Source organism: Pomacea canaliculata, linkage group LG10 (genome assembly GCF_003073045.1).
Source record: "Pomacea canaliculata isolate SZHN2017 linkage group LG10, ASM307304v1, whole genome shotgun sequence".
NCBI lineage: Eukaryota > Metazoa > Mollusca > Gastropoda > Architaenioglossa > Ampullariidae > Pomacea > Pomacea canaliculata.
Window position 1 is genome coordinate 21,720,119 of NC_037599.1, and position 24,733 is coordinate 21,744,851.

At 42.9% G+C, this 24,733-nt stretch overlaps 1 protein-coding gene across 4 annotated transcripts in view; it reads right to left on the reverse strand.

The window, feature by feature from the left end:
* The window catches only part of LOC112574201 (prostaglandin E2 receptor EP4 subtype-like), a 100,155-nt gene extending 76,100 nt beyond the window's left edge, over positions 1 to 24,055 (reverse strand). Inside the window, exon 1 of one of the 4 annotated variants that reach the window (XM_025255092.1) lies at positions 23,932 to 24,046. The gene's annotated coding sequence lies outside the window, so the exon portion shown is untranslated. Of the gene's footprint in view, positions 1 to 19,851; positions 21,126 to 23,931 lie in introns of those variants that run through there. The other 3 variants (XM_025255093.1, XM_025255096.1, XM_025255095.1) reach the window with 3 other exon arrangements.
* Positions 24,056 to 24,733: the final 678 nt, after the last annotated feature.

A 24,733-nucleotide genomic window follows, 5' to 3' on the forward strand; every position in this document is an offset into this window, starting at 1 on the left:
GGAGTTCAATGGAAGGAAAACAACAACAGAGTGTTGTTCTCCTCAGAAAGAGCAGGGATCGTAATCTGGCAGAAAAGGGTGTTCACGGGATTGTCTGGAGCTGCATGAAGCCAGACTGTTGTCTCCTAGAGCTGAAAGAAAGAATATGGCGTGGGCAAAGATAATTAAAGAGAGAAAGATAGTAGGAAGAAAAGAAACAATGGACAAAAGTTGAAGAGAAGGTGAGCAAGAAATATGTGGTATGATAATACCTGTGTTACCTGCAACCCTTCCCGTCATGCCGTCAGACGGCTCAAAGCGGTTTTCACCTGTACAGACATCCTGTTCACTTCTTACTGCTCTAACGAGTTCTTTTCAAAGTGAGAGATAGAGTCTTGGAACAGAAAATGAAAGGATAAAAGAGGCACATGAGAAATATGAATTTAATCAAACCCAGACACGAGTAACAATGAGCCGTGCAGGGTTGGGCACAAAAGAAAACAAGTAGATTTTCCAAAAGAATGGTCGTCCTTAGGCAACATGCTCCAGGAGAATTCAAGAGCATGTGTGTATGTGTTCGATTGTTTAGTGTTTTCTTTCTATGTGTATATTTTGGATGTATGTCCTTATGTGTGTACGTGTGCGTATGGGTCGCTGGTCACTTCGACCCAAAACCCCCGGCCATCTCGATCTCACCCCTGAGTCGGGTGGACTCCTGGTGTGACCAGATCGTACCACCACATTATCCCAACAGACGTCTTGTTGTGTAATATACCTAGACCATGCAGCTGTTGTTGTGTGATCCCCGATAAAAGCGATACCTGGGATCGTAAGAAAATGCTGAGTTCTCTCCCACCGACGTAATACACAGAGCATTGTAAATCCGACCTGACAGGTAAATACCTATTAGCACTTCATGACAAATGTTCAAGCACGTTCAGGTCCCGTTTGTGAACAGGTACGCAAAAAAAAAATCTCTCACCCACCCAGCCACAGCTACCCAGCCCCACACAATTTTTTGAAAAGGGGCTGGGGTGTGTTATAGGACGGAAAATCCATTCTCCCAAAGGAACTGTCTTGTTAATAAATAAGTGTATTCTTCATTTACAAGGTTAGTCTCTTATCAACTAGTCATAACTGCAAACATCTGTTGTCCTGCATTAAACTCCGTCTCTCACCTCATGTAAAATATGAGAGCAGACATTAATCAGTTTGTTCACAAAGACCTTTACAATGCTGTGAATCACTTCCCTGAGAAAAAAGGACAGACTGACTAGCGAGAGCAGTTCCTGAACAAGAAAGCAAACAGATTCATCACTCAAGTCCTTCCCTGAGGTGAGCAGCACCTTAAAGGTGACGAGACTCTCGCGCCATAACATCCTGTTGCACGAGACAAACTAGTCAAGGTTCGAGAGCCTTCTCCCTAATTAATCAGGGATGCTGACAAGGAGTGATTGTTCTTTGCGTCCTCCGACGTGTCTGGCCTCGTGCACGTGAAGCGCGCGGACGGATTAGCTAAAACTCGAGTTTTCTTTGATTGTCAGAGAGAGGGGACTATTTGATGGGTTGCATAATAAAAAACTGGTCGTTAGTCTACCTTTACAATTTTATAATTAGTTTTGCTCCTGCTTTGGCTGCTCACACACCTTTAAAGCAGCAAGTAGATGGTAGCAGACCTTTCAGGTGAAGTCTGTGGGGTATCGTCTGTCAAGATCAGGAAGCTTCCACCCACACGTCAAAAAGTTTCAAGTGAGGTCATTGTGACCTGAAAAGTCAGACTTTTCCCGGATTTATTTTTGTTTTAGCCCCCACCCAGAATAGACTTCCTCTGTCTGTCTTCGTGCGGTCTACCCACTAAACTATCGACTTTGTTGATGTCATCAGAACTTTTACACAAAAAGTTGCAGGACTTGACGAGCGAGCAGGTGAGGATGGGGGACCAGCGACAAGCGGGAGGGTGTCTGGCAGGGTCCGCAGGATGAGCTGTATATAGAGGGCGCTTATTGAGAGCGAACCAGGGAGTGAGGGGGAGTGAGGAGGAGTGAGGGGGGAGTGAGAGGGAGGGCCCATGCGGCGACATCAAAGCCGCGAATGGAGAGGCGAAGGAGGATCGATCGGCTAAGGGATCGAACTGTGACTGCCTGCTCTACCGACACTTGCGGAGGTGTGGAGCTTAAATCCACTTTAGGATGAACTCCTGCTGTGATGTGGACTGTCTGGTCTGTCTTCTGCTGTGGGGGACCGGATAGTAAAGTGGTTAGAGCGCTGGCCTCAGAACCGAGAAGCAACCGGTTCGATACCCACATAGCAAAGTTCACTTCCCCCAGTCGACCTAGCTGGAGGGAATGGGTACCTGATTACAAAGAGGGTTGAGGAAGAAAAGGCAGCGAGGGAGAGGAGATGGGCACCGAGAAAAATTAGGTCTCGAACACCTCACTCTCTAAAGAATTGAAAAAGGTTATGGGACGACCTTTCCCTTAAACTTCTGCTGTGGTCTGCACATCTGTGGTAGTGTCATCTCCGGTCTGTGTTTTGGGGTTTCCAGTCTCTCTCCTCTGACAGCTTTCTCTACAATTGTGCCTGTCTCTTGGTCATATATTTTACTGCTAATTTTCTTTCTAAATTTATACATTACTCCTTTTTTCCACCCATAATTCCTTTTTTGCATTTCTATCAGTCCATTCTTCCATCAGTGTGGAATTTATTTTAGGTCTGGTAACGCTACAAAGGCATTTCATTAAAAGCATGGGCATGTAATCTGTATGTGGCAGACCCCTCCATCCGGTAGCTAATCAACGAGCCCCGCAACTGACGAAGCTGACGAGGGCAAGATAAACGACCCTCCCGCTACTTGTTTGTTCTATCAAATGTGCGCTGTGTTCTGGGAAATAAAACTCTGGAAATTTAGAGACCAAATTAAAGGGCAAAGATTGGACAGAGCGTTATTTGTGGGGAGGAATACAAGGCACCAGCTAGGATTGCACGTAATGTGCAAGTATAAGAAAAATGTAATAACAGTCCAATCAAAGACTTCGACTTGACAGTTGTGTGTAGGCGTCCACAAGCGTGTTTGTCAGTCTGCTGGTGCGTACGCGCGGATGACTTCTATTGTGTAGGTGTGTTCGATAGTCATAAAGAGAAAGAAAAACGAGGAAGGCGTTTGCAGCTAAGCATCTGTATATCTCCAATTATGATCAACAAGTACTTGAAACATCCCTTCGAAAAGCATGTCGTGATGAGATTGAGGCCCAGATAAATTACATAAACTTATCAAATGCCCGCAATAATATTAAAATTCAAATATTGTTAGGCACCGTTGTTAATAAGATGAATTGTTATTTTATTAGTCCTGTTTTCTCTTTCTTAAATGTAAAATACATGTGTTTGGGAAATGTGGGGGCTCATAAAATCAAAAAACTGCTTGAGGCAGAATAAAAAAAAATATATTTTCCTCCCTACTTAACCTCACTTGTTGATATTCGCCTTTCTAATTTAAGCCAATTGGTTCACTTCCACGGCTCCGCATTAACACTACATTTGTCCCTCGCACAATAACATCTGCCTGTGGGTGATCTGGTGGCGAACAGTCGCCTACGTATTGTTAACAATTAAATCAAACACAGCTTAAGTCTTAGTAAAAGCGATAACGAAATAAAACCTAGCCGACAGACTAGGGGGACATATTTTTCGTGCGTTGTTTTTAATCTAGAGCAGGAAATAGAAAACAAATTTAATATGCCCACTCGGTCAACATGACAGTCCGCCACTCAAGTCCAGTCGAGCACAGGTAAAAAGTAAAATGAAACAACACACCTGAGATCGGTCTCTACTGTTTAGTAGCCAGCGAGTTTAAAATATTTTGTAGTTTGTATTTTTTGTAATAACTGAGTTAAGCAAGATGCTATTTCTCAATTTTTGACTAATACTCCCTTCTGTGTTCAATGGTCTCTTTTGGTCATGGTGGTGTTTGTAAACATGAATCCCAATAACAGAATAGGGCTGTTAGACTTTGGAAAAATAGTATCTTGTACTTACCTTTACCCCGTCATTACAAAAAAGTGTTTCCTGATAAATCTTTAACATACTGTCAGAAAGATTCTGATGTCTAAGCTTCTAAGTGGATGGAGAAACTGACGAATGGTCTGCATTCTTCTCCATTCTGCGGACTTTCAAAAAATATGTTGATTGCGGAATAAATCAGGACACAAGGTTCCTGGAGCAAAGAGTATCGCAGACATTATTAAGCATTTTGAACTGTATATCACTCCAAACTGTGATCGAAATAAACAAATAACAAGGGTTTCACAATCTAGTGGCCTTTAGAGCATCCAGTCTTAGTTTATCGTGTCCGGAGAGAGCTGTATCCAAGGCGGAACCCAATGGTCTCCTTCCACGGCCATTACCTTCCATGATAAACAAGTGCTTATGTCTGTTAGGAGTGCAGAGGTCACTTGAAAGTAACAAACCAAAGTAGGACAAAATACAGTTGTCATTTCCTCCAATATCCCAAGCACTGACCATCATGCTACAGAGCCTCCAAGGAAAGATAAAAGATGGCATTGAGTTAGTACTGAGACCAACAACTGTCTCACAAGAGGTGGCATCAATTGTACAGAGATCACCGGGTGCCACAATCAATCTTGGCTCGTGGACTGCTGCTGCTGCTGCTGCTGCTGCTGCTGATGATGATGATGATGGTGATGATGGTGGTGGCGGTGTTGGTGAAGTAATATGACGTATTTTAGTTTTCTATCGTCGTCGTCATCGTCATACGCGTTATTATCATCGTCGTCTTCTTAAAAACCCATTTAGAAAGGCTCTTCCTTGACAACAAAGCAATTGTCTATAGTGTCAGGAGCAACAGGAAGTCCTGCTGTTTGATCAGCCCACTCTTACTAAAGCTCAGAGGCCGGAATTGAAGAATTAAGCTTCCTTCTTTAATGTAATTTCCTCCTGTAATGTAAAACACTCTGTAAGACTCCCTGCTTGCACCCACGAGCTGCTGTAAGACACTTACAAAGGTGCCTTAAGTCTCAGCATTCTAAGAGAATGGACAATACATTCTGCTGACCGATGTTTCCTCTGTTTTGATTAACCTTTCGAGATGATCGATTCAATCTTCTTTTAATATCTTCAGGCGTGAAGCAACAAAAGTTGCTAGTTCAAATTTCAATATTTTTTTTTGTCGCATCAGCAGAAGACAGTTGCCATGACAGCTGAGACTGGTGTCTGGTTATTATACTTCTGAATGGTCTCCCCCTTCGACCTCTCCCACAGAATTCCCTGGAGATTCGCTGTTCTTTCTTTGCGTAGCAACAGTTTTGTGTCTTGAAGGCCTCGCTTTCACTTTGATGTCAAAGTTCGAACAATTGAGCATGAGAAGTGTCGCCTAGACCCCCACACAGACACACCCACACCCTCTACCTCTTGAGGTAATCACAGATCACATTGATGAACAGTTTGGCTCTTCATCGCTCCCAACTTTGAGTGAACCAAACTGTGATGCTACCACCCGTAAAATCATCATCATTATTATCCGGATTTCCACCACCATCGTTCTCATCATCTGCTGCAGCCCCAGTTGCGGGGACGGGCTCGCACAGCAGAACATTTAACCTAATTTATCGGTCGACATTTTCGCGGGGGTTCTTTTTGTTAGACAATATATACTAGTGCCCCTTGCTTCCCCAGGGCGGTACTGCGGGGTTGCTGTTTGTCAACGTTTTTTACCTGTCAGCACTCGTTTGCCAAGGTGTACATCATCGCTGTTAACGCTCCAGGCGGCCGTCACAGCGGTAGGTGACATACCCCAGACGCGTGGCTGCTGTTGCTGCAGCAGCTGATGATGATGTGTGTTTCCCCCTTGTCAGCCTCGTATCCTTTGCTACATTTACTGCCAGCAACCCTCGACTACAAGGCACTCGGAGGAATCCTGAAGAACAACCCTTTGATGCTGTAGCTAACTCCTCCTCCCCTCATCCCCCACCTGCTCCTTGTTTTCGGGATGTGCCTCCTGACCTCGTGTGAACCACGCGCTTGGAAATATTTCTTATTCCCTTTGTTTTGACAGCGGTGTTTACCAAAGTGAGAATAACTCGGGAGAGGTAAGTTTTCTTAATTGAATGTACACTGGAGACCCTGCTCTGAGCTGAATTGCTGTGACATTAATCTGGTAAGGGTCAAACAGGCTGGGAATGGAGGGGTTACTGACAAAAGGGTGGTAAGAACATGTCCTTGTCACTGATCCCCCGTCTCCCCTTATCCCGTTTCGTATTTGTTTTTCTTTCGATGCTATCATAGTGTAATACACAGATTACACATTGATTATAGATGATTATGAAAGTTTATTTTCTCTGGATCACACACGCTTACATCGATATCAGGCCAGCTACTCAGTCGCTCGCTCGGCGTAAGGCACCAACTAATCAATTAGTCACAATTAGTCACTAGCCCGAGGTCGGACATTTGTGACTACTGTAATGCCACCAGCTTGGTGTAGCAATTCAGACGAGCAATTAGCCCATAGACACCTGCCCTTGTATGCCAACGCATGTTTAACAAATGTCGGCACATCTCAGCAATATGTAATGTTTATCGTGATTCACCTGCAACGGCCACCACCACCCACCACCCATTCACCTCCTCCCATCTTCCGTGCATTGCCAAGCAACCTTCCCCGTCTAAACAACCAGTGCCATGCAAATTCCTCCCCGCCAGAAATTCCTACCTTCACAGCCAACAGAACATGGAGAAATACCACGTATTCCAACCCACCATGCTTGTCTTCTTCTCTCGTGTTTCCCTCATCAGCACCAGGCAACGGATGCCAAAGGCCAGTCGTGGTGTTTGCATAAGAGACTCGTTAAATACTCTTTAACCAGCCCAGCGGGAAGTGGGATCAAAGCGCCCTCTCTCTTATGGTTACCCTTCATCGCTCACTCTTTTGTTTTCTTCTTCATCCGCAGCAGTTTTGGATCCAGTTTTAAAGTCTTTAGACAATTACTCTAAATTAAGAATCAGAACTCCAAACAGAATAAACAACTAACACAAAGATCGTTTACGTCTACCTGATAATCCGGAAGCCGCACCTATTTCTACGAATCCACTTTTTCCTCTTTAAACACACAGGTGCTTCAGATGCTTGGCAAAGTCTGCTGTGTTATCTGCGTGTCTGAGAGGAGAACGATTTTATTCCGACAGCAAAGGCATCGCGAAAGGAAAGCTGAGAAAATAATGTGTTCCATCAGAGAACAATGCCTTTTCTTCAACTGGAGCCAAAAAGAAGTTCAAAAAGAAAGAACGACAATGCCTTTCTTCAACATCAGCCAAAAAAGATTACCGCACTTCAAACACCAGGAACGATCTCGATTGATTCTCGAATTTTCCCTCGTGCCCCCATTTCCCTACCCCAACTTCCGGAAGCCGGTTGTCTGCGCATGCCATCTAGACTGACAGGGTTTCTAACTACGAGGCCAAATTTCCATAGCAAGGTTGGTGTTGTGATGTTTGAGACTGCTTTTGAAACTCTTAGATGGGTGTTTCGTTGGTTCATTCCTTCTTTTCTTGATTCCTCCACTTGCCAGTCCTTTCGATGGTTTATTACTTCATTCATTCAGTCCGCCAGTTAGTCAATCAACTGAGTGGTCGATTATTTGTCTGAATGCGCATCCAGTACAAAAACTTTGACCTCACTCGTCTCCGACGAGTATCTCATGAGATCTGACTTTTGCATCTCACAAAATTTCAGGCTTGTTTTTAATGCTGAGAAGAAGCATCTTTCACGCCGCCTTTGAGGCTTAGTTATCATTAGTAAGTACACAACTTTGTGACATCATTACCTGGGAGCTACACAGCCTTTTGATATAATTTGCTGGTAAGTACAACAACTTTTTACTTGGAGAGCGTTCGCTTCCGGCGATGCCAGAACTACGCCCATCCCTCAATTAAAGCTCTGATGCTTACAAGATTGAAACTCTAATAAAGGTTATGCATGTTTACGATTATCCAGCTGTCTTTCAAAGACTCTTTTCTCTCAGAATCACTTTTGCAAATCCTCTTTAACAAAAATCTGCCTTCCATTACGGCCAGTCATCAAAAGTGTTTCGCATTGCCGGCGTGTGTGAGAAAGAGAGAGTGAGAAGGAAAGAGGGAGAGAAAGAATGAACTAGAGACAGCAGTCAGTCTACGGCTTTGTTTCTATTCTTTGATCTTCCTGTTTATTTTTGTCTTTCTTGTCTATTCTTATATCCAATGAACTCAAGAAACTGGCAAAAGGCAAATTAAAAATTTTTGAAACAGCCTACAAGTGAGAGATAAAAGAATTTTTCTGACAGAAACCATCTGCCGGCTTGAAATCACACCACAGTTTGACTTTTATTTGTCCGGACCTCAAATAAACCTTTTTCTACATTTTGGCAAGAATTAAAGTCTTCCAGCAATCGTCCAATCGTAGGCGGTCAACTGCGAACGCGTCTGATGTACATTTTTGGCAGGTGACTAAAGTGGGTCCAAGATTGCCCCACGTGAACTCGTGACGCATATTAAGGTCGGCAGAAGAGCTGCACCGTAGGGTTTCACATGCATTCCGATTTTACTGGTAAATAATAAGCGGGTGAGTGCACCACCTTGTTTAAATTTACCTCCTCTTGTCTGGCTGAGTGTGTGTGAGGAACGGGGAAAGGATGGTTTCGGAGTCTAACATGCGCAGATGTTGCCCAACGTGTTTTCATCAAGAGAGGTGAGGGGATGAAACTAACAATTTTTTTTTTTTGGAACCTTATTTTTTTTCTAATGACTGAGATGAGCTTTCTCAAAGTCTGACTGAACCCTCACCCCCCCCTCCCCCAACACACACACACTTTGACATCGAAAGCTCAATGAAGATTTCAGCTCAGGAATTTAAACGCTCATCCCACTTACCTGAAAAAAAAAAAAAATTCACTCGGGAACCGTATTCATGAAGTGAACGTACGTAGTCGCCCCTGTAAATCAAGGGCAAGCATCTTGTCTTCGTAGTTACAAAATAGTGTCTGGAACCCGTGTATGTTGCTCTACCCCTGTGACTGTGGTTATAAACGAGTGGCAAAGATACCCTTGGATAAATCAACACACAATATCCTTAGGATCTGTAGAGTGCGTGTAAGGAGAGAAGACGTTTCTCCTTGATTTCCCCATTTTTCACACACACAACCGACTTACCCTCACTTCATGACTATGCCCCATGGCGGACTTTTAAACACTACTTGCCTAAGCACCGAGGCAGCTAACGAAGGATGTCGACTACTCGGCGTCACATCGTCGTCCTTAGGTCAGCAGCTACTACGTGCAAAGCAAAATGACTGCCGGGAAATATTTGTGTTTAGCTTCATCTGGCGTAAGAGTACATGTACAGGGCTTCTGCTACGCAAAACATTGCGTACAGTACGCATTAAAAGTTCGGAGGACCCCTTAAATTTTCGTCAATGGGGTCCCCTTCAAATTTGGGCGAAGAACAGGGACCCCTTAAAAATTTGAAGAAGGGGTCCCTGGGACCCCAAAGAATTTAGCCTTAGCAGAAGCCCTGATGTAGATATAATGTCAGTAGATATAATGACTGCGACCAGGCTGCACGCAAACCTAACAAATATCTGGCCCCAGAAAACGCTATCAATGTTCAACATAAAGCTACGGGTAGATGTTAAAAATATTTGCAAGCAGCGTAGACGAGGAAGTAGGTAATCGCTTGCAGCAGGGTAGACGTAGACATAATGTCTGACAACGGGCCACACGTAGATGTAAGCAATGCTTGGAACGAAGCCCCAGTGCGCGTGCGCATTCAATGAGGCTGCAAGACATCATTAGCATAGTTCCCTCGTTTGTCTAACCTCGCTACATGCGACGTAACTGACCTCTGACCTACGGACACGGCACGCGCATGTCTGGGAGGAGCAGAGTGTGTAAGATGCGCTCACCCGTCTGCACTCAGACATCTGACATTTTTGGTCGCGCACTCATCAAAGAAGCAGGATGCGTAAAGCCTGCTCAGTCTCTAACCTGAGATTCTTTTATCCTCCTCCTCCTGCTCCTCCAACCACTCCCCACAAGTCCCCCTCAGGGACCTCCGCACGCACCAAGCTTCAGAGGGAGAGAAGTTCACAACCCGTGATGGCTGCTCGTATGCCAGTGTCGCCACGTGCTGTGAGATCGTAAAAGGTTAATTCAAGCAAGGAGGTGTTAACCGCCTGGTTGGCCCCAAGATATCCTTACGGAATAATGTTTAATATCTGTTGTAAAAATAACTCGTGTAAAGCACATTTTTGTTGGTTGGACTGGTTTATTGACACGAGAAATACAATACGGGTTTGGAAATTCCTTGTTTTTGATTTTGTAAGCCTCTCACTGCATATCATGCTGCGGTCCTCTAACTGATGATTTTTGTCTTTTTAATTAATTTTCTAAATTATGGGAAGGAAACTTATGTTTTTAGTTGTCGGGTGCTACGTGAGTCAATTCCTCTGCTTAATAACTCTTGGGAGATGGAGTAATGTAAATTAAAATGATGCTTTGGAAACAAGTGCCTTCATTCCTCTAGCAAAAGGACGGGTACAAATACCTCTGCACCAGTGACAGATACAAATATTTTGTGGCTACAGCTTCAATTTTTATGAACTGACATTTTCGTCCGATGACATTTTTATTACAAATTCTTTCCGTTTTACACCCCACCAAAGCAAATAAATACATGTATAGAAATCCTGTTTTATCATGTCTCACAGAAAGTGATTTATAGCTGTTCTAGACTGTTGAAGACTGTTTTTAAGTGAATTGTACTGTAAAAGCCATTCAAGACATTCAGTAGTTCCTCAAAACACCTGACAATATCGCCTTTCACAATATCAAACAGATGTACGAGGGAAAAAATAATTAGTCTGGTTTAGTAAGCCACTGATTAAAATCGTTCCAAGACAGAGAGACAAGAGGTTTGTTCATAACAAAGTCATTTAGAACAAATAGGGCGTTAACAGTTCAGTAAACAGAAGTGCCTATACAAGAATGAAAGAACGTAATTAAGAAATTATAGATAAATAATACCAACACGCTCCCGGTGTAAAATTTAGCAAACAAGAAACTCGAATAGTCTTGCATTTGCACTTTAAATTTTTACTTTTCGTTTGTCCTGTAAAACTGACTGGTTCTTTAAGGTAGACTGAAATATTTCAGTATATAAAGAGAACCTTGAAGTCAGTTAATACACAAAGGTCTACACACTGAGGGTAAGTACACAAAGGTCCATATAGACGCAGTCGGCTGGGGTCTAAGACAAGTGAATGACCACAGTAAAGCCTAGACTGTATCTCTAGAAAGGAGTGAGTGAGTGAATCATATTCAGCAACAGTCTGTGGCCAATGACTTTTACACAGTACGGTTGTCAACCTCAGACGACAGCAGCAACCCCTACTCGCAACAGTCAAGCCGCCATGGGACCCGACACGACACGTTGTCCTTCAAAGTACCTTAGAAGGAGTTCAAAGCCACAGAAAAAACTGGCTTACAAACGTGAAGCAGTGGACTGATCTCCCGTGCAGGACCTGCTCACCATCACTCAAAACGCCCCTGAGTCAGCTGATGTGTTCACCCATGTGCTCTCCCTCAAAGTCCGATATCAGTCAAGGGACGAGAGAAAGAATGAATGAAAAATTGCGGGCAGGAGTGGCCTTCGCATGAGAACGCGGTCTGATGCCGACCAGGAGATACAGGGCTTGTCCTTACTTTATTTATATTTATTCAGTAGAGAAACCGGTCCCTCCCATCGGATATTCGGGTGGTGTGGCCCTCCTCGCCCTGACCAGTTCCAGCGCAGTTACCCTCCCTGTGGAAATCACGTGATGGTCGCAGCATAGCCAGGAATGGTGTATAAAAATAACAATATTAAAAACCGCCGTGATGGAAATGGGACCTGAACTAAACAAACGAATACCTGCAATTTGCAGCAGCACGCACGGCCTGTGATGAGAGACTGCGGCCTTTCATCCACAAGCAGTCTCTGTGTTGGCTGCCTGCCGCTTTTTTCCCAGGACTTCGATCCATTCTGTAACTACAAACTAGAGTGACGCACCGCAGACTACACACTGATGAACTACAGAGAGTGACGCACCGCAGACTACACAATGATGAACTACAAACTAGAGTGACAGTACAAACTAGAGAGTGAAGCACCACAGACTAGGGTTGACCCTCAGCAGACTGGAGAGTGACGAACCATATGGCAGCTTACCTCATGTGCGCAAGTTTCAGCCACCCTCCTATACACTTTGTCTATGGGTAATATGTAGACAGCCGCTCATCTATTTACAGTGTTTATGTAGACAGTAGTTCTACGCACACTATACAGCGCTGTCACAAAGTGACCTACCAAAAACTTGACCGTCACCCCTACTCAAAAATATATAAGAACTTTCAAAAATGAGACTGTAATTCTCATGGAACTCATCTAAAACAAATCCGTTAAAAAAAAGCCTACCCATGCGGAACTATTGGACAACCTTTCTGTTTGCAAGATGTTCGGACATCCATCACACGACACGGACGGTCAAGATCGCTCTCGCATGTGAACAGCCTCTCGGAAATGGTGGTTGGAAAAAAAAATCCTGACCACGAAGAACGCTTTGTTAATTTAAATAACCTCTGCATGTGCACCACAGCTTTCATCTAGATGATTTGCATCTCTTTCCACTCCCTCGCCCTTACCACTCTGTACCTTACCCGCTACCCGTCGAGTTCTTTCCATAGCCTCGCAAATTTTGTTTCTGTATCTTGTTGGCATGGCAAAATGTCAACACTCTTAAACTAAAGTGATGTGTGTGTCTGTGTGTGTGTGGTGTGTGTGTGGAGTGTGTGTGGAGTGTGCACACTCAGGTTTATTTTCAGTAGAGAGGTGTGAAGGGCTGGATGTGTCGGTGTTCTACTGACAAGATAGCTGACAGACTTCATCATAGTGCTGACAAGCAGATTTATCACCAGTACCTTCTGACATATTTCAAATTTTCATTTCCCTGGCAACATGTTTACACAGATCATGCCAGCGTGCAGAAACCTAATAACACCAGAAAGCGCACTACACTCTCGAAAGCTTCGTTGTGAGGAGAGGACTTTCATCAGCGTGCGGGCGAATTGTTTAACAACAACAGCAACAGCAACAACAGTTTAAAGAGTCTACCCATTCGGTTGCTTCTGTGGTGTTCACAGATTTACAACCCTTACAGTTATAGAGACTGTTCAGAATGTTCATTGCGCATCTCACCTACAGGTCGCAAACTCCACTTCAATCTGACTACAATCTTGATATAGGAGTTTATATGGTATAGATATTTTACAACTTGATATAGACATTTGAATAATATGGATATCTATGGCCACTCTGAAATGTGGGGATAATATCTAGTAAACGTGTGCAGTGTATGTGTATGTGCAAGAAAGAAAGTCAGGAAAAGAGATTGATTGATTCTTTACTGATTCAGCACAACTCCACCAAGGATGTGAGAAAGCAAGACAGATGGTGTGTATGGGCGGGCATATCCGTTGAGAATGTTTAGGAGGGTGTACAAACAACAGTGCGAGCAGTAGCGTCTGCAAACAGGGATGTAAGTGTGATCGTTATTTGTCCAATAAGTGGCGATCATCATCAAGTCAAATTCCTAGTGTAACATCACATAAGCGACTTCTTCTTTAAACTGTCATCACGTGAGCCACAGTCAGAGGGCCAGGGGGTGAGGCACCGAGTCTGTGCAAGGGGAACAGCGGGGAGGACTGCAGCCAGTGAGTGGCTTGCCAAGATAAGGGAGACGGACATCCGCTGGTCCATTGACCATGAGCTAAGACCGAGCTTAATGGGGCAGCTCGCATAATCTGCAAATACTATCGCATGGCGGTGTCACGCTTTCTTGCGTGGTTCAGGTCTCGAGGGTCAGAGGGTCAGGAACACGAAATCGGCCAGACTTACCACACTCAAGAATTACCTCACTTTCAACAAATAACAAGCTTCAAATACAATATTCCTACATGTCCCACAACAACAAAATGTCATTGTATCTAACCGTATTGTATGTCAGTATCTAACCGGTTTTAAACACAAATTGTCGAGATGACGAAAGGGGTGGATTTACCTAAATTTGGAGAAAAAGTATTTCATTTCACACATTTTATTAGGGGTGGGGGGGGTGCATTCTACTAGTTCTTTAACCGGTTTGAATACTTGAGACGCAGCAGCACAGTCTTTTGAAAAACTTGGTCATATCGCATCCCAGCAGAAGGATTCATTCCCTTTCTTACGAAAGCAGTTCAGGGTATATGAGCATTTCCACACGCATATTCTTGCTGTTTTCTAGACAAGAAAAAAGCCGGGAAATTCCTAGTACACTTTCAATACAATCAATCAGAGTTTGCGACTACTGACCTCGTCCGGTTTACAGGTCACATGAACATCTCTCCTTTGCCTGATAAGCAAAGACGAAAGAAAGTTTGAAAAATGGTCTCTGAAAAGCTACCATTCGTACCCCGTATCGTGTAAACACGGAGATGTATGTCTGGACTGCTGGCTGTTTGCCGAGACCAACTCTCTCGCGATGTAGGATGCCAGGCCTTGGTGAACCATTTAGCAGTTTAATATCTGGAACCACAATAAAATTCTTTACATCAACAAGAGACTCGCGATAAAGTTGTTACTTAGTTACTTTTTAATTCCCTCTTTTGGGGCTAAAGTCCTAGCCGTCCACTTCCCATGACTTCGAGCCAATAAACTGAAAACAAAACAGAACATAAAATTTGACTGTAAGCAGACCAGCAGAGATTTATGGCCGTGATGTAAGCTTAGTTATGGAAAAAAGATGTGGTGGAATCCACTGAAGTAATTTATTAGGTGACAAGGAACGAGTGCAGGTGTAAAGGAAGATTCGTTCTAGTTGTTGTGATGATATTCTTCTGTCTGCTTTCCGCCACAGTGATGAGTGAAAGGTGTCTTGGAAATTCGGAGGAGTGCTTGAATGCCTAATTGACTGTGCCATACCGGAAGATCGCGAGTTACGGTTCCTACTCCTGAACTCGATTTGCGCAGCCAGCTAGCATTCAGGTGCTCTGAACCTCTTCATGGACGTCAGCAGTTGATGACAGACGGATCAGGTTTGTTTTTTGTTTTTGTTTTTTTTTTTTTCGTGAGGTGAGGGGCTGACACGGTTTCTATTACCAGTGAATTCCAGACTGAAAAGCAATCCCAGATGCTCGACCTCTGAGGGAAAAATAAGGAATCAACAGTTTCCGGTTCGCAGGTTGTATGTGCTTAAGGGACCTGTCTTTACAATGCCTTTTTTTTTAAATTATCTCGCATAAAACAATTTTACCTTGCAAATCAAGAAAAGATCTGACAGACGACGATCAATGAAAGCCATCGGTTGCCTTTGAAAACATTTGGCTTGTCTTAAGGGATCCACAGGTGCGAAGTAATTTAGGTTACGACTGGTCTCTCAACATCTGCACACGTGCCTGAGGCGGAGCGTGGGCCGAGGGAAAGCACTCACAGCACACCAGCCGTGACCAGCGTACGTTCGTCATCACGATCTTTGCAACTTTCACGTGGCACCGACGTAAAATGGACGGCTCGGCGTTTCTCTAGGTCAAAGACGTGCTGAAAGACAGCACCTACTGACAAGAGAAGGAGAGGAAAGACTGGTCAAAAAGCAGGAAACGTTGTCCTTGATTACACAGAGAAGCTTGCCAGGTTTCGTGTTTATTTGCCTTGTACTCTGCAAGGTCAGGGCAACTGTTTAAAGATCTCACTTAGTGCAATTTTTCATTTCAAAGTGCATTTACTCGGTTGAGCTTGAGACAATATAATATTTCCCAACATCTGAGACACAACAACCATCTCTGAAGGAGGGCAAACCCGTGACGTCACAGTGTCCACGGCTCGACCCAGCAACATGTGGTCTAAGCTCTCCCATTGTTGCACCCACGACAAAGAAAATATACAGATGTGCATGTCTGATGTATGTGTATTTTATTGCATACCGAGCTCAACTCAATCATTTAAAGAAACGCATTTTTCACACAAGATCTTGGATGACAGCTGTTCCTTCTTCTTCTGTCAACATTTTCTTCCCACCCACGTAAAAAAGCCTCAAGTCCATGAATGACTTCACTGACCTTAGATGCTCCTCTGCTGCTGAGGGTGCGCAATGACAATGGAACACGACAAGCCAACATCCGAAAGATCGGTGATTGATCGAAATTTTGACTTTTTCCTCGTTGCCTTTCGTGGCACTGGTACCAGAGTTTGAGAGATTAGAGGCATCCATTATCATGTCAAAGCAGATTGTTGTAATGCAGCTTAACGTGGACATCAACTTCACAATTATATCCAATGGCAGTCACGTACTTCTCAAGTAATTCCAGTCTCTCCTAACAAACAGTCGCCTAAATTTCCCATAATTCCGGTCTCTCGTGACAATAATGTGTGCGAGGTGCTTTGGCCCTAATCCATCTGTATACACTAGAAATTGTCGGGATTAACGACCACACTACCCAACAGCACCCCAGTCTTCAGGCGAACTCACTGTTTTCTTCCTTTCGTCGTCGCCTCCCATTGTTTTCGCGTCTTTTTAAGCAGACAAAGTCCTGTGTTCGGTCTACATGTGGTCTGCATTCTTGGCACTTAATTCGCCTTATTTTATCTGACATTTTACCAACGTGCAACTTTTTAGGTATGCACTTCTGATTTGGCTCATTTTCTTATTCTCAGTCTGATTAAATAACCCACTTCTGTTCCTTCCTCAGCCTGACTTTCAAACAAACGGCTGGCCCTGATCAGCAGTTTGCCAATAGCAAAGATCAAGAGGTTGCCGACGGGAAAGTTTATGCAGTAACAGTTTCCTCAGCATTGTTTGCTTCTAATTTCTGCAAGACCGTCTGCTTGCACAGTTCAGCTAGTACATCTCGGATCCAATGTCGGAAGGATAAAAGCCGAATTACTTGTCATTGACTGAAAACAGGAAGATATGAATGAGGATTGGACATTGTGTAGGAGGCTCTGTTCTCTTCTTTTTGCTGACGTCCTAAAAATACTAATGACTTCCCTTTCAAGTCTTCCCGATACTAACACCCTGCTGTTGTGTGGTCCCTGAATTTCAGGCCATTAACCTGCTTCATGAAACTGTTCGTTTGTACCTTAACATCCCAGCATTGTCTGGACTCTTTGAAGCTTGCGAAAAGGCAGCAGACATGCATAGATATATACATTTTTATCTACATGCGTACCTACGAGTGCGCACACACACTAGCATAAGATATTTAGGTATGTTTACATTATTTCCGGGGGAAATTCACCTTTGGCAATGTAGCATCTAAAATCATCGACAGCCTGAACATGTCCTCCCCGGTATGTGTCAAACTAACTGCACAGGCGCACTTCATGACCCTAATGTCGCGGTTTTGTTCTCCATTCCCATCTGCCTCATCCCATACAGAAAAAAAAATGAAAGTTAAAAATGATGAATAAGACTGCTGTATAAAATTTTCTCGATACAGATTATAGGTTTGAAGGGATAGGAGGAGAGGGTGAATATGTTGCTTAAAAGCTAGATTTCTGTATGTGATATTAGTGTACATTTTGTTGAGAAATAGCCTTGTCACGGATTCATCTATTTGGCAGTCCCAAGAAGTCGGGTGTAAAATACCTTTTTCCGGCGCCTGAAACAAGTAACAGGCAAGGAGTGTACAGCTCTCCCCACCACCGCCGAGTTCTCCATTACTAAGACTGTGATTGCTTCTAAAAGACTCTTGAGTCATGTCCTAGGTCATAACCCTGTGGAGCACAGCACCCCATGAGAGCAGGCAGGGGCTGCGAAGAGAAAACCTGACCTTTAACTCATATTGTTGTCTACTGCTTTGTTGGGCAGATATAAGACGGTGGAAAGAATGAATAATCACCAATAAAGGTCTTTCGCTGAGAAGTTTTAATATCCGGTGTTTGACTGCCCTTTGGCGAGGAGTAGGGTGTGCCAAACTGGTTGTTTTCTTCATAGTCCAATGTACGGAATGTCTCAGCATCTTACAGCCACTTTCTGCACTCGTGAAACAGTAGCAATTTTTAGTGTATTCATCAGAGTTGCATATGAACATCAAGCTCTCGTGTGGACACCAAGCTCTCCTGTCAAAAGCGAGCCTCGAATGTGACGAGGAGACATTTATGAAATGCTAATTTTATGGAGATATCCAATAGCTATCAAAATGTCCTCTGCTGGCAGGCATTACACCTCACATAAAGAAAGAGGGACTTGGTTCGTTTTCCCGTTCCTCATATACTTCATGCGAATGGCTTCATGCGCTTGATTTAACATCATAGTGGATAACAGGTACTCAACTCTAAAAATGATAATTTTGTTATTAGTGAGCCATTAGATGTATGCAGCGGCTGGAAGTGAGTGGTTCCAGCCCTGAAATTTATCTCATCAGTGCCAAAGACCACGCGGGACAAGTGGCGAGCCGATAATGTGACATATTGTCACCTCAATGGGCAGACAGCAGTCGACAGAGTTCACGGCCAAGCCAAAATGTCAGGGCAGACTTTTCATGACTCATTAAGCTTTCTTCCGTCGATTGCATGAACCGCTCTTTGCATGGCATAACTCTCGTTGTGTTTAGAGCTTTAGTGCTCTCTACGCCCACCTCCAGCACCCCACACACACTTTTAAATTTCTCCAAATCAAAAAACTTCCTTTAAATTTCCTATTTATCATGTTTACCATGTTACCATTGAAGACGCTGTAAGCTTATTGGCGACAAAGCTTAATGCGCAGTTTTCAGATAATGGTTATTAGTTATAAATTAATTATTTATAATGTTTCTATTAGTCTGGCTCTGCTCCGTCTAGGTCGTCCGCAATCCATGCACGCGCACACACACATATTTACAGTGGCTTCCCCAGACTGTCAATTTCTGTTTTAATATCTTTTTAAAAAGAAATGGTTCTGGACCCACCCTACCTCAGCCTGTTACTCATCGGGTGATTTGCTTTGTCCGAAAAAGAGGGTCGGATTTAAATTATTTTTTTTAAAAAACCAATTTGCTGATGCAGTTTACTGAAAGTTCAGCGGTAAACGCCAGAAACACGTGCAGCACAATCAACTGAAATGTATCCGCAACTGACCCGGTAGGAGTTCTGATATAACTTTGAGAACATAACTGTTTTATTGGGGATCTCTGCCTCTGTCGGTGGGATAGCAGACGACCAAAAGTGAACATGCTTCACAAAGCTTTTGCCGAAGTGCCTTTTACGTAATGGAACTGTCCAAATACATGCAAACTCCGAGATATGACTCCTAGCAAATCTTGGATTCAAGCGAATACACAGGCATTCTCAACAATACACAAGATAAGTATTAGACTAAGTCTTGGATACTAGACTAACCACAGCACCATTTCTGAAAATTAGAGAAAAGTATACTCCATTTAAATAAACTAGTTAGAAAAGTAAAAATGTGGATGATTTAATTTTGAATGTCGCTGGTAGTGTTATTACATTTGCAGTTTAAATTATGAATCTTTTGAGCAAAACTACTTTTTGAATCCACATAGTAGACTTTTCATTTCTCTCTCTTTTTCTCTTATCTCACATAGATGTATGGATAGGTGGGTTTATAGCCGACCGGTGCATGGGTAGATATGCAAATAAGATACAGTACGAATAAATACCTGTAATAATATTTATGCTTCGAAACAAAATGATAAAAATAAATATTATACACACACGCTGTCAGCTTGGTTAATAAATCTAGAAAAAAAATACACTTGAGAGGGATTTTTATTTCAGTTATATGTTTTTATGATGTAGCTGTACCCGCCTACCTTGAATTGTTGTGTGCCGAGCGCAATGGACTTTTCTTCTGGGCGTGAAGTTCGTCAGACACGAGTTTAAAGGTAAGGACGAACACAGTCTTGTCCGCCTTCGAAAACACACACGAAGCCTTGTCGCAGGTACCGGCGACACAGTGTGCGCTGTCTCTGCACTTTAACAGATTTTTGGAGCATGAATTTAAAAAAAAAAATGAGCGTCCGCTTTCGGCGCTGTCCTCACGTCTTGACAGGAGATGGTCGTTGGTTTTGGTGCTGTTTTTGCTGTTTTTGTTTTGTTTCGTAGTTGTGATTGTAGTCGTGGTTCCCACTATGCTTTTTCGCCGCCCATAAAAAATTCTAGCGGCAGCTTCCAGTCATGGAAATGTGGAGGCGTGAAGCCTTGGAAGTAAACACGCAAAACTCACTCTGCCAGCTGACAACAAGAGCAGCGCGTGCAGTGAGGGGTTCCAGCTGTGCTCCCAGCAGCCAATGTCCTGCAAGTCAAGGGACGCAATTCTCCTCCTATTATCTCCCATTTCTCAGATATGGAGGAGATGGGTCCACAGAGAGGAGGAGGCAGCTGTCATGACATGGTCCCAGCTGGAGATGGACGCCCTGAACCGGGTCCGATGGCGGGGTGTAGTTTCAGCCATATGCTCCACTGGGGGCGAGTAGGAGCAAGAAGAATCCTCCTTTTCTATATCACTGAAATCTTTTCTTCATGTCGTTAGTATCTAATCTATGCATGCAACACTGAATATGACTGCATTTTGTTTGAGCAAAGATTTTACACGAGATGTTGGGGTAAGGGATGAAGAGCTCGTTAGAAAATCCTCTGATCTGAGCCGAATTTTATATCCTGAGCTGTGTACTGGGCATTATTCCTCTTGTGTGCTTTTGTTTCCATCTTTATTTTAGTTAGTTTTTAATAGAGTGGACAGCCCTACTTATGATGAAAATCACTTAATCAGTGTGCCGCTGAGTTCCAGAGGATAACAGGCAGACAGAACTGAAATCATATGTTTATTAAATATACTTTGCTACTGATCTCTGCGTTTTTGCTGGTGTTGACAGTACTGTTAACAGTATTGGCAGCTACAATTTCAGTGATAGTATCTATAACAGCAGCTGGCGAGAGAAATGTAGAACTGGTGATTTACGTCTAGACAGTAATGGCAATATTATGGTCAAGCAGCGGATGTAAATGCAGGGAAAAAATAACGTGCTTGAGACAAGACCTGAACCTAAGACAACCGATCGTCATTGTGTTAGTAACCAACACCTACTCACTGTGTCAGACGACCGTGGATAACAACAGTAATAGATTCAATGGTAGTGCTGCTAGAAGTATTTTCTGTTGTTGCAGCAAGATATGAGTAAGGTCTGCAACAGACAGTGGCAGTAGTAGAAGTAGGAGTAGCATAAGTAGCAGTGAGGTTATCTCGAATAGTGGAAACAGGTTCGGTGGTGATGACAGCAACACTTTAAAAGGTCATGGACAAATAACCACCTCCACCTCCCAAACTGCCGCCGAATCAATATCATTAATTTATGAGATGAAACCTTTACAATATTAGAATAAATGAGTACAACTTGCTGGGGGCATTTCAATACAATGTGTATTGTTCCTTCATCTAGAGTATCGAGTGCACGCCAAATATTCTATGTCTGGATGAAAGTGTGTTTATGATCCCCGGGAGACAGTTATGGTCTGAACCCTGAAAAGTAGCTCACACCGCAGTACAACAGAATGGAAAACCGATCGTTTTGATACCAAAACAAATGTAGAGCAATCAAATGTTCTTTTGCAATAGCCCTGGCGAGGTTTAACCATGGACTCGACATTAGCAAGATACCGGGGTGTCTGCTTTGTTCAAAAAGCGTGTCGCTGCATGCTTTGCTTTGATGACCCAGGCTACGTCACTGTGGGTTCACGATGTCATCCACTAGATGACAAGAGAGATAACTGAAAACATCCCTGTTTCGCTTGACTCCCAGTAGGACAGCTGGCGCCTGTGGCAAACAGCTTCGTGTCATGGATAACAAAAGGTGCTGTATGTCGTATATTTGCCTCAAAAAGTATACAACAAATTTAACGACAGTTTATTTTCCTGCTTGCAGATGGCTTTGGCAATTGTTACTACTGCAATACAGTAAAACACAGCAATATTTAAAACAGGGAAGCAGCTAGTTTTATGGGTACAGTACCATCTTGGGGTCTTGAATTCTAGCCGTTTCGACACCCGTGTGGAGAAGGATACTTCCTCTGTCCACGCAGCTAAATGAAAAATTAATCAAGTTAACCCTGGGGGCGGAAAGGCAGCGTGGGAGAGGAGAGCACCACTGTCGCAAAGATATGCTGGCTCCAATATAATGGTAGTCTCTCATACCTCAATCCTAAACAGGTTATGGAATTGCTTTTTTTAACCTTATTAGTGAGCAGAAACCTACTTACTTTTTGTTCAGTCTACAAAAGCGTGTGTGATGGCTTGTATTTTTTTCCTTTGCCTGCTAAATGTATTTTCTTGTACTTGGAGGGAAAATAATAAAACATTGAGCGATGTGTAGGGAAGTAATTTACATATGCTGACCGGTCAGTAAGATTCCTGTTATTAAATCAGTCGATTATGATCCTTCTTACGCAAGAAAAAAAATCAAGTGCCTGTTAGACCCTGCACGGAATTAATTTATAAAGATGACAGTATGGTTGAAAAATGATCGAGAATTTTCAATCTTATTTATTTATTGGCATAAAAATAGTGTCCACGTACATAATTTAGTCAAACTTTTTGACCTGCGCTGTGTAAGAAGGGACATGAAAGAGGATGCAGAGTGAAAACAAGAGACAGAGTAATGTGTAATGATATTGATCAGAGAAAGATGATACGGCCTTGGACTGATGAGATGACATTGCTCAACTAAAGTGTGAACAAACCGAGTAGCTTTGTCAGAATCTCTGCCTCATCGACACAAGCAAAAGCTGAAGGACCTACACATACAAAGTAAAAAGGTATAGTATTTTGGAACACAGTTTGACACGTGAGAATTTTCTCAAAAACAGCCATTGTGACAATGTAACAGACAAAACTAATGATACACCTGGCAATGCTAGTTGTGTGACTTGATTCTGAACCTATTCCTTCCACTTCCAGAGAGAAAGGGAGAGAAAGGGTGTGATAAAGGATTTGAGGAGAAAACACAAGACGTGGGAAGCCTGAATGCGTCAGGAAAATAATTCATGTTCTTTCGGTTGGCAAAATCTCGTGTCACGGAATTTAACCTTCATTGTCTACCAAACTTTCAGTTTTTAAAAAACTATCATCTCCTCGCTTTTCATAAGACCTTCTTTTTTATAAATCTGTTCATTTTTATTGTCTTTTATAACGTGGAAGCAAGCTGTTCTCAAATTGATATTTCCTGTGCTGACATTACGCCCTAGGGAAATCACAGTCAATAGTTCCTGTAGAAAGTAGTCTCTGTCAGCTTTGATAGGTGACTGGTTGACTTTATTTCCCCTCTCCACTATGTAAACAATATGTGGTCATTAACTCAAATTCACTCATTACTTCATGGTGGTCAATAACTTAAGTGCGGTAGGCCTCGGATGTCGAACTCACCAAATCAGAGATACCACGCAATATTTCCTCAGAGATTCTCTTATGGACTAGTGGAACATGCTAACGAGTTTTCTTCCAAACCCTGATCGTGTACAGCAAGAACATTGAACAAGATCATTTTACACAAAAACGTTCTGACAGCTCTCAATTTGAAACCTTATTATCTTGAGTTCTTTGGTAAAATGACATTAATACTAGAGGAATGGGAAAAGATTATTGATTATAGTACACATAGGAAAACGGTCTTTCGTTATTGGTGATGCCCTTATACTGGAACTTCGGCGGTAAAGGTCAATGAGATATTTAAAGACGGAGAGTAAAAGCATGTGTGTTCCAGTGGTGACTGACACTTTAGGACTGTAATTACAAACGCTGTGTCGGACGTGCCATGGTCCTGAATTGCTTACATTTTCAGCGGGAAGGATATTAAAAACACATGTGAAGCTCCTGGTAGTGTAGTGATTAAGACACTTACTTGTAATTTGCAGTGAGAGGCCCTGGGTTCAGATCTAGTCTCGGAACACTCTCTGTGTGACATCTGTAGGCAGGGCTGCGCATCGGGAGTTTTCTCCAGGTATCCGGCTTCTTCTCCCTCTCCCTCCCCTCCCTCATCGTATGAAATCACCTTAAGGTTGAAGAAATAACAATAAAAACCATATTTTAGGATACAATGCATGTCCTTTTTCTGTATCATGGGTAACACTTGACAGAAATGCTCAGGCAAGCCTCATAGCAGGCTACACGTCAGTAAAGTTTGAATATGCTAGTTGGTGAAATTATTAACTAATTAATTAACTAACACACAACTAGAAAACTTTCCCAGACTTTGCTGTGTATCTTATTGGAAATTAGGGCCAAAATTTATATATATATCTGTCGAATCTGGTTGTGCAATATGCATTAAAAGTGACTTGATAATGCTTATAATAACATTCCTGCTGTAAACCACAGTTTGAAAAAAGTTTAAAATTATATGGTAAAAATAATTTTTAGAATGTTACTCCCGCTGATGAAAGTATATATACTCAGAGCTTCTGCTTACGCAAAAAAATTGCGTACAGTACGCATTAAAAGTTCGGAGGACCCCTTCAATTTTCGTCAATGGGGTCCCCTTCAAATTTGGGCGAAGAACAGGGACACCTTAAAAATCTGAAGAAGGGGTCCCTGGGACCCCAAAGAATTTAGCCTTAGCAGAAGCCCTGATACTATATATACAGTATTGGGTAGAATTGAGTTAACTATATTAGTCCGGCCCTCTGAAACCATCCCAATTTTTC